Raw genomic sequence first — 11,031 nt, 5'->3', positions numbered from 1 at the left:
AACGCCGTCTCCTCGTCGTGCTTCAACATCCTGCGCATGCTACGTAAAATCTTCCGGTGGATCCCCACCGAGACCAGAAAGACGGTCACCCAGGCCCTCGTCACCAGCCGACTGGACTACGGCAACTCCCTCTACGCCGGAACCACTGCTAAACTCCAGAAGAGACTCCAGCGGATCCAGAATGCCTCAGCAAGACTCATCCTCGACATCCCCCGACACAGCCACATCTCCGGACACCTGAGAGACCTACACTAGCTCCGGGTCAACAAGAGAATCACCTTCCGGCTCCTCACCCACGCACACAAAGCCTTACACAACCAAGGCCCAGGATACCTCAACAGCCACCTCAACTTCTACAATCCCACACGCCAGCTTCGATCGACCGGCCACGCCCTCGCCGCCGTCCCCCGTATCCGAAGAGCCACCACAGGAGGAAGGTCCTTCTCCTACCTGGCCGCCAAGACTTGGAACTCCCTCCCGACCCACCTCCGCCTGACCCAAGACCACCTCGCCTTCAGGAAACAGCTCAAGACCTGGCTGTTCGAGCAGTAGCGGACCCCCCCTCCCCAAGCGCCTTGAGACCCTCCGGGTGAGTAGTGCGCTATATAAATGCATTGATTGATTGATTGATTGTGGCACAATGTGATACATTTTCCAATAGCATTACTTCATTATTTCATCATTTTTAAACTTGGTAACACTGTATGGGCATTGATTACACCTTGTTAGTATCAGTTTAACACCCACAAATAGCAATAAGCAGCGGAGAAGGGACCAGTCCAGCTTTCAAAATGGCCTTTGATTGTGCAGAAACACGTGACGCTGCATTTTTAGTTTTTTTCAAACTGTTCGGGCTAGAAATACAACATGTTTTTGTAAAAATCTGCATATTATGTGTCAAATGCTGTAAATATATAACTATGCAAAAATCGCTGCAGCTTCACACTCACATCATTCCAGAGGCCTTGGATATAATGCATAATTACCATTACACTGCAATAAACCCAGCAGTGGTATTGTGTTACTCAGAAGCTCACATGTTACCACAGTAGACATTCATTGGCTCCAGTGATCAGATATTGCCATGAGAAGGGTCTCAAAGAATAGAATGGAAGTGGTGTGATGTTTCTCAAGCCAGTTTTAACCATGGCTTTTATACCAGGGACCTGCAATTAAAGGTCACAATTTTCTCCAAAACAAAACATGTCACTTAGAATTCAATGCATAGATTATGTGCATCAAAATCAAATATCCCTCTTGATTGAGCAGTGTATAAATGCTAATCAGAGCATGAATAGACTTGTACCTTTTAAACATGAGAAGATGAGTTAGCAAAGATAAGGGGACAGTAAACATGTCTGTCTCTGGTGCTAGAGGGATTCTAAAGGGCTGCAGAGTCTGCAGCCAGAGGCAAGCCTGTGGGACATGATAGTCTGGGCTGTGCACTGAAGCAGGAGGAGAGATGAGGGGTGCTCTGTATCCTCAAACTGACACATCCACCAGTGGCATAGGGGCAAGAACAGCAGAAGCTCTGACTGAGGAGACCTCTGCTGGAAAAAAACATTTGCAGCAAGCCACAGGTCACATCTCCAGAGCAGCTGGTCCGGTCACATGGCATCGTGATGAGAAGCGCAGCCTGGTCCGGTCACATTGTATCATGATGAGAGGCGCAGCCTGGTCTGTCACATGGCATCATGATGAGAAGCGCAGCCTGGTGTGGTCACATTGTATCATGATGAGAAGCGCAGCCCGGTCTGGTCGCATTGTATCATGATGAGAGGCGCAGCCTGGTCCGGTCACATGGCATCATGATGAGAAGCGCAGCCTGGTCCGTTCACATTGTATCATGATGAGAGGCACAGCCTGGTCCGTTCACATTGTATCATGATGAGAGGCGCAGCCTGGTCCGGTCACATTGTATCATGATGAGAGGCGCAGCCTGGTCCGGTCACATGGCATCATGATGAGAAGCGCAGCCTGGTCCGTTCACATTGTATCATGATGAGAGGCACAGCCTGGTCCGTTCACATTGTATCATGATGAGAGGCGCAGCCTGGTCTGGCCACATTGTATCATGATGAGAGGCGCAGCCTGGTCTGGTCACATTGTATCATGATGAGAAGCGCAGCCTGATCCGGTCACATGGCATCATGATGAGAAGTGCAGCCTGATCCGGTCACATGGCATCATGATGAGAAGCGCAGCCTGATCTGGTCACATGGCATCATGATGAGAGGCGCAGCCTGGTCCGGTCACATGACATCATGAGGAGAGGCACAGCCTGATCTGGTCACATGGCATCATGATGAGAGGCGCAGCCTGGTCCGGTCACATGGCATCATGATGAGAGGCGCAGCCTGGTCCGGTCACATGGCATCATGAGGAGAGGCACAGCCTGGTCCGGTCACATGGCATCATGAGGAGAGGCACAGGCTGGTCTGGTCACATGGCATCATGATGAGAGGCGCAGCCTGGACCGGTCACATGGCATCATGAGGAGAGGCGCAGCCTGATCCGGTCACATGGCATCATGAGGAGAGGCGCAGCCTGATCCGGTCACATGGCATCATGAGGAGAGGCGCAGCCTGATCCGGTCACATGGCATCATGATGAGAGGCACGGTCCGGTCACATGGCATCATGATAAGAGGCACAGCCTGGTCTGGTCACATGGCATCATGATGAGAGGCACGGTCCGGTCACATGGCACCATGAGGAGAGGCACAGCCTGGTCCGGTCACATGGCATCATGATGAGAGGCACGGTCCGGTCACATGGCATCATGATGAAAGGCACAGCCTGGTCCGGTCACATGGCACCATGAGGAGAGGCACAGCCTGGTCCGGTCACATGGCATCATGACGAGAGGCGCAGCCTGGTCCGGTCACATGGCATCATGATGAGAGGCGCAGCCTGGTCCGGTCACATGGCATCATGATGAGAGGCGCAGCCTGGTCCGGTCACATGGCATCATGATGAAAGGCACAGGTGGCGGTGCAAGCGGCAGCAGACTGCAAAATGAAACTTACAACATATCTTCCGCTCGGTCCTGCCACCCACGTAATGACTTCAATTCCGTCTCAGGCAACAAATAGACAATGTTGCGAATGCCGCCACGGTACTGGAGCCTGAGCCAGTAAGAGCACAGCTGAGGCCAGCCTGGCCTGTGAGACTGAAGCCACCTCCTGGCAGATGAGATTATAAATTGTAAGCAGATGAGGTAAATTATAGTTAACAAATAACACCTGAGCAGATCAGTGCAGTTCTATTACACAGTGTAGTGTAGTCTGTCATACACTACGCATCCGCCAGAGCAGATTGCCGTCTGTGATTTGCTTAATAAGCGCTTATAGCAGCTCTCCCGTCTCAATTTGCCAGCAACGTCCGGAGGCCTTAGGCGCTATAAATGCTTGACTTTGCATTTTGGGGCTGTGATGCGGACAACCACACCAAAATACATTAGCCTACCACCTGATGTGTGGTACTTGGCAGGGCTGTGCAAAATTGTGCCAGCAGACTGGGCCACCACAGCATCAAAAAACGTGATTCTCCAGTGGCGCAAGTGGCTTGTAAATATGCTCCACAGTTTCTTTTTGTGCAAAGGTCAAGCCTGTGGAATCCCCTCAACTCCAATCTAAGAGCTGAACTCTTCAGGCTTACATTCAGTTTATATCAACAGGAAAAGGACGGTACTAAAGAACATTGGACAAGATTACTACCTTTGCCTGATGAGCTGCTAACTTCTCCCTCTAAAAATCTAATTATTTCTACACTTGTCAGTGCTCTAACGATACCAAGAGCAACCCATGATACAGTGAAAACTCCTTAATATATGTACAACCTGCTTTATAGTGTAAGGATGTTAAAAGTTATCAAGGAGTTCTATTACCATATAGGACAACAAGGCCTAAGGCCTTTATGAGGTCATGTAAGTCCAAGGTGACTTAGAATAAACGTATGTTGTATGCCAGGGAGTAGTTTATTCCTTATAATACATTTCCACCACCTTTCCAACTAACTGCTTAAACCCGCTGTGTCTTGCCTTTTCATGTTCCATGTTCATTGCTGATGTGAAGAATACAAACACAATATGCAGTGTGAACTTAAACACACTGAAAAGAAGTTACAATTGATTTTACGAACAGATATTATATTAACTTTAATGCAAATCAGATTTAAAAAAGAACACTGTGGCTCAGGTCATGTTGTAACACGCACAGATACTGTTTCCTCTAATGACCCATAGCAGTTGTTCCAAATCTGGGTGCCTCTATTCCCTGGGGGGCCGTCAAATCTAGCAAAGGGAGCCCCGCCTCATGCACTTTAAAGCATTTAAGGTTGAAGGGTCTGTTGGCTTCAGTTAAACTAACTAGACTTGAACGCATGATGTCAATAATTTGTAAGTGACATGCCTAAAGCTGTAAACGTACGGCCGAATTGATGGCATGTCGAGGGAGATGACCTCCATATCTCACTGAATCCCCACATTCCAACACTCCCAAAGTACGTGGAAGATGCCTGTTTTATTTGGTAAGACTGGTTAATAGTTTCATTGTTTTCAAAAAGCATGTTACACCAAGTTATCAGGAAAGTACAGTTGTCCTGTCTATTAAACACTCTAAGTATTATTAAGTATTGACATTTGTACTTGAACCATAGGTTCTTCCAGTACACATTTTTTTCAGTACACAAACATTTCCAGACAGGCCTGATCTCTATTTGAGCACAGGGAAGTAATCTACCATATACCGCATAATGCCAACATTTGGAAGCAAGAAAGAGGAGAGTTTAAAAATGAAAAATCTGCAGACTTTTTTTTTACTTGCATTGATTTGGAGCCAATTTAGGGAGGGGGCAGCAAAAATGAAGCTGTAGGTGGTTTAAAAAATTGTGAGCCTTCGACACCGCCTGCCACCACACCCTTTGCACATGCCTCCACAACGCAGGGATCCGCGACAAAGCCCTGGACTAGACCACTTCCTTCCTCACCGGCAGAACCCGGCATGTCCGCCTCCCTCCATTCCGATCTAAAGACACCAAGAGCTTCTGCGGCGTATCCCAAGCATCATCCCTCAGTCCGACACTCTTTAACATCTACATGGCACCGCTCGCCACGACCTCAACATCATGTCATACGCCGACGACACCCAGCTGATCCTCACCCTCACCAGGGCTCTCACCACCGCCAAGACCAACCCCCACGAAGGAATGAAAGCCGTCACCGAATGGATGAAGAACAGCTGACTTAAACTGAACTCGGACAAGACGGAGGTCCTCATCCTCGGCTCCACCCCATCCACCTGGGACGACCCATGTTGTCCGGCCGTGCAGGGAGCCGCACAGTTGCCCACTGACCACGGGGTTGACCAGGGGTTCATCCTGGACTCATTGCTATCAATGACCCAGCAAGTCAACGTCATCCCCTCCTCCTGCTTTAACACCCTCCTCATGCTCCGTAAGATCTACAGATGGTTCCCCACCGGAACCAGACGGGCGGTCACCCAGGCCCTCGTCAGCAGCAGACTAGACTGCGGCAACACCCTCTACGCGGGAACCTTGCCCAAACTCCAGAAACGACTACAATGGACACAGAACGCCTCCGCATGCCTCATCATAGACAGCACCTGCCACATCACACCCCACTTGAGAGACCTGCACTGGCTCCCCGTCAACAAGAGGATCACCTTCAAGTTCCACACCCATGCTCACAAAGCACTCCACAACACCGGACCAGCATATCTCAACGAACAACTTACTTTCTACACTCAGAACCGCCAGCTTCGCTCTGCTGACCTCGCCCTCACCACCGTCCCCCGCATCCGACGAGTGACTGCCGGTGGCAGATCATTCTCCCACCTGACATGGAACACCCTCCCAACAGCCTTCGACAGACCCAGGACATGCTGACCTTCAGCAGACTTCTCAAGACCTTGTTGTTCAAGCAGTAGCATCACCCTCCCCACCCCCAGCGCCTTGAGACAAATGGATTGATTGATTGATTGAGTCACCCTGCTGAAACAGGTGTGTTGGCACATATGACATGGGTAGAAATGGAGGTGCATGCAAATATTCTTCAAGCGCAGAAACACTTTGGCAACATGCCTACATGCATAGGAGTGCTATCCAGCACTGCAAGTGGGATAAAAAAGTTTGAGAGTGTACTGTAAAAAAGACATGGACAAAGAAGTGTAACTAGGAATATTTTATTAGAGGCGCCGCCTTAGTAATACGAAACACCCTGCGTATACGATTATAATACCTTCATCAGCTACATCCCAAATATTGTTGGGGCGAAAAATGCAAGTACTCCAGAGGTTGAACTTACATCCCTCCCACCCTCCAAAGAAAGTAACAGGGGGGAGCCACAGGCAATGGCCAATGGGTCAAGGGAGACGTGGGTCGTAACATTTTGAGAACACCTGATCTATAGCACTGAAAAAAATAAACATGTTACCATAAATATCTCCTTTCTCCTGATAGCTTTTCATTTTAAAGAAATATGTCAGAAATCAGAAAAGGCAATTCCCATTTTCCTATGTTTAACTGCAGCTCCACTTGTGCTCTGTGACCTGCCTTCCAGCCTGGCTGCTGCCTTTAGCTTCAAGCAGTGTGATGATAGAAGTCAACCATACAAACTTATTACAGTTGAGCTGTTACCTCATGTATCTAGTGATGTCACAAGTCACGTGTAATAAGTTGATTAGCGACAGGTCTTTATACTGGCATTACAGGCGCCAATGCATTCTAATGAAATTAATGGATTAATTGAACAATTGGGTGATCTTTATTTCTGTGAGAAATATTGTATTCTAATTATCTGGGCCTGACAGACCAAACGTGTTCAATGAGCAGATGGAGCAAAGCCGAAGCAATCTGCTACTGTAAGCAGGTGAATGAGCTTCTCAGCCTCAGACCCTGGGGCCAGAGGCACACATACTAAGAATATGGATTTCCAAAAATCAATATCAGCTGAATCGATAATTAGTTATCACTATTCTTAATGTACTAAACTTAACAATTTAAAATAGTGATTCCACATGGGTCGCCAATTGACCTACGTTATGAATATTAATAAGTTAGGTTGCAGTTTGCGACGCATTAGGAAAGATCGCCATCACATGGATAGTGGCCTGCTGGGGTTGGTAGGACCACCATGTCTGTGATGGCTTTTAAATAAAGTGATTAAGGGGCATATTAACAACGGCCAGTAATAATTATCGCTGGCCCTGCCTAGCGATGATTATATTATCGCAAGCTATCTCTGGTGTTTATCGCCCTGGTAGCACGTAATTAACAACGCGTTACTCTAGGGAGATAAAAATACCAGAGATAGCGAGGTTCTCGCCCTTTTTTCAGCGATGTTCACTGCAAAAGGGCGATAACCTTGCTGATATGACCCACTGGGTCGTATCAGCATAATCCACCCCCTATATTGGGGATGGCTAAGTCAGGATTTTAGCAGACGTTAGATTTTTGCGAAAACTAATCTAATGCGTGCTAAAATGATGGGGGCTGCCTTCTAAATATTGCGATGTAAACATCAGCGATATTTGCAAGGTAGTCCACCTGGGGTTTGCCCAGTAACGTCCACTTTGCATCTCATTGGAGATGCAAAGGGAGGGAAAAGGGGTTACGCATGTTAGCACCCTCTTGTAAATAGGACGCTGTTTTTATCTCTGCTTTTTTGGCTTTGTAAGCCAAAAAAGCGGAGATAAAGCCCTTGTAAATATGCCCCTAGTTTTGCTTAGAAACACTCCCTGGAAGGAAACAGCATGCGTTTCAAAAGAAAAAAGGAAACACTTCTTTATTTTGTTCAAAGCAGACAAATAGACTTTCTTTACATTTTCAAAGGTGAAGGGGTCCTAGTGGGACCCCTTCCCATTTGTGAGTGGTTACTACTACCTTTTAGTAGTCAGTAGAAAATGAGTGGCTTATTTATGTGATTTTGTCGTAGGGCAGCACTGTGCTGCCCTAAGCCAAGGTGAAAGGACCGGAATGCATCATATGTATGCATACAGTGCATTCCTATCCTCTCACCCTGCACTGGTGCTGTTTTGGGCAGCCTAGCGCCAATGTGGGTATCTTTGCACCATGGTGTAAGGGGTTGCTCCACTGCATGCAGGATTGTTTTTGTGCAGGAAGGGCACCTTCCTGAACAAAAATTATTCTCAAGCGTTTTCCTCTTCCTTTGTGTGCAGCACACTTAGAAAGAGATAAAAACAAGGCGAAATAAACATACTTCTCTTTGTTACACCTCACCTCGGGAGGCGTACGGATTCGGTGCTTCCCCCGGTTTCCATCACTTTGTAAATCTAGGGCAGAGGCAAATTCCATGCGTGTTGAGTGGGAAAACCCAATGGGATGCCTCCAGGGCGCAGAGTCGGGCACCGTGGTGATTTGCGTTGCGTCGCCTTACTTGTGATTTATGAGGCAACTCATAGCCACGCAGGGTGGCTTTGCATGGGTTCATAAATCAAAATGAGGGCCCTGCGTCACACATGTACCAGTTTACGTGGTGCAACAGTGACGCAGGGCTCTCATAAATAAGTCCCTTAATGTTTTGCAAACTGTAATTGGGGTGCATAACATTAATACATACCATACTGAGTCGGTATTTGGAAGGGATGCCCTAAACACCCCCCTTCCAAATATTGAATTGGATTTGGGTCACAAATGCATATTGCGATTCAGTATCAAGTGACAAAATCGCAAACATTTAAAGAAGCATTTCTGCCATCGCAAACGGCAAATCATTCTTAACAGATTTGGCCCTTGGGCTCATGTTTTTATAATGCTGTATTTAATTCATACTCTAGCATATTGCACCCCATAGAGCCCCTGAAGCAGCTTTGGTGTGCCACAGCAGAGAGTCTCTGTAAAGAAGACTAAGGCCCACATGTTCATAGCTTTGGATTTGCAAATTTGTAATAGCAACATTTTGGTGATTCGCTAATAGGAAATTTCAAACACCTATGTACATCAGTGGTTATTACACTATTAGCGATTCCCAGTGGGTTGCAATTGATCCACCTGATTAATATGAAGGAGGGAGGTCACAATTTGCGACCCGTTGGAAATCTCTAAAAAACACAGGGATGGTAACCTGCTGGGGACAGCAGACTACCATGTCTCTCTTTGATTTGAAAATAAACAACACTTTTTTTATATACAGCCGGTTTTTCTTAAGTGAAAAAAGGAAGGGCCATATTATCAAGAAAGGGCGATACATTATTGCTGCTTTTATCGGCAGGAAACTGCCGCTAAAGCAGCGATAATGGGCTTGATAATATGCCCTCGTGAATTCCCATAGAAGCCCAAGTCGAAGTTTTCTTTTCATTTTTTTAAGAGTAGGCAGTCATCTGTGGGACCACTGCCTGCTCTTTTGCATGTGTTTTTGCATGCATCCACAGACCCCTTCCAATTTACAAATGCATCAGCACCAAATTGAAATTGGTGTTAAAATGCGAATGTTTTGTAACCACATTTGGGTCACAAAATGTTTGTACATAGGACTCGTGTTGCTATTAGGAAGGGACGCCCTTGGTTCGCCCCTTCCTAATACCAAGTTGCTAACCCATTTTGTGATTCTGTAATAGGTTTCCAAATCAAAAAATGGGCTTTGCACAGAGAAACATGCCTTTTTTTGTCACAAACAGCTCGAGACTGCGAATGCGGCCATTTGCAATCAAAAAAAGCTATGTACATGTGGCCCCAAGTGACACATTTAGTATCAATGTAGACAATGTAGACAGCGGCTGCAAACAGAATATTAAGCAGGCTTTCTGCCAGTGATATCAGGGAAGGGAGCAGCGACCTTGTGACTGTTCCCTGCCCCACAACTAAGACAGCCAACATGTACAAAGTGTCAGTTGTTCTACTGAAGCAGCTTCCACTTTGCAAATGGACACCTCTCCCTTTCGCGTGTCGGTATTTTGTCAAATAATTAATTCCCGGGTCGCAACCACATTCCAAATCTGCAATCAGTTGGCAAGCCCACATTGAGATTCAGAAAGATTTGTTGGGCACCTAATGCAATTTTAGTACTTTGTGCTTTTATTATTTGGTTCCAAAATTTGTTGATTTGAAATTGCTTGTTTTGGAACCTAAAAAGGCTTTGTGCTACAGTATTTATATTTCTAGAAGTATAATAGTAGTTTATTAAAACTGTGTGCACTAATAAACTTTGCAAGACCTTATAATAATTGGACTTTTAGAGATAAATAGATGAAAATTATTTGCCACAATCAATTTCATGAGAAGTACTTCACAGATAAAATCCAGTCAAATCCTAAAATGTTCAAGCATTTTAAGTCCTCTGCCTGTAGCTTGAGAACATCATTAAAATGAAAATGCCTCTGAAATTAGAAATATACTCAATTCACCAGAGGGCGACTTCTTACCTCTGACAGGAGGGTGAAACTGGTCTTTCATTGTAGCCAGTCCCGGTGAAAGCCACCTCAGTTCGAACAGTTATGATACCTCCCAGCAGCAGCTGTCCAGGTGTGGAGAGGGCGTCCAGCTCCCAGGTGGGCAGAGTGCAGAGAGCAATCACCAGTGGTTTCACAGCAAAAAGAACTAGAGTGATGGTCACACATCTGTGGAGATCCATGTAAAGAAGATTGTGTTCAGGTATCTCACAAACATCCAGCTAAAACCCCTTCTAGAAAAACACCTTAGGAGTGTCACTGGTGCTGAGGGGCTGCACCCATTGGATACTTCAACAGACTCTGTGGTTTGCTCACAGTCTAAGGTGTATAACATCAGAAAGGGGCTTTGCTTCAAACCAGACCTGCCTCAGATTTGGTGTCTAGCTTCCTTGAGCTAGGCAATCTCACCACATGATGTATGTTAGCAAATTCACTCACTCCTGCGTCCACCTAGACCTGACAAAGTAAGCCTGCCTTATGAAGGGAGAAATAATTAATGGTTCCAGGGCAGACCCTTAGCTTGCTGAAGGCCCCAGTGCCCTGAGGACTGTGCACTGTTATTATGGAGGTGTGACTCAGTCTTACAAGGAGGGAGTTAACGCCCA

This window comes from Lissotriton helveticus, chromosome 4_2 (genome assembly GCF_964261635.1).
Source record: "Lissotriton helveticus chromosome 4_2, aLisHel1.1, whole genome shotgun sequence".
Classification (NCBI taxonomy): domain Eukaryota; kingdom Metazoa; phylum Chordata; class Amphibia; order Caudata; family Salamandridae; genus Lissotriton; species Lissotriton helveticus.
The sequence above is the reverse complement of the archived record's forward strand: the minus strand, read 5'-3'. Positions refer to the sequence as shown.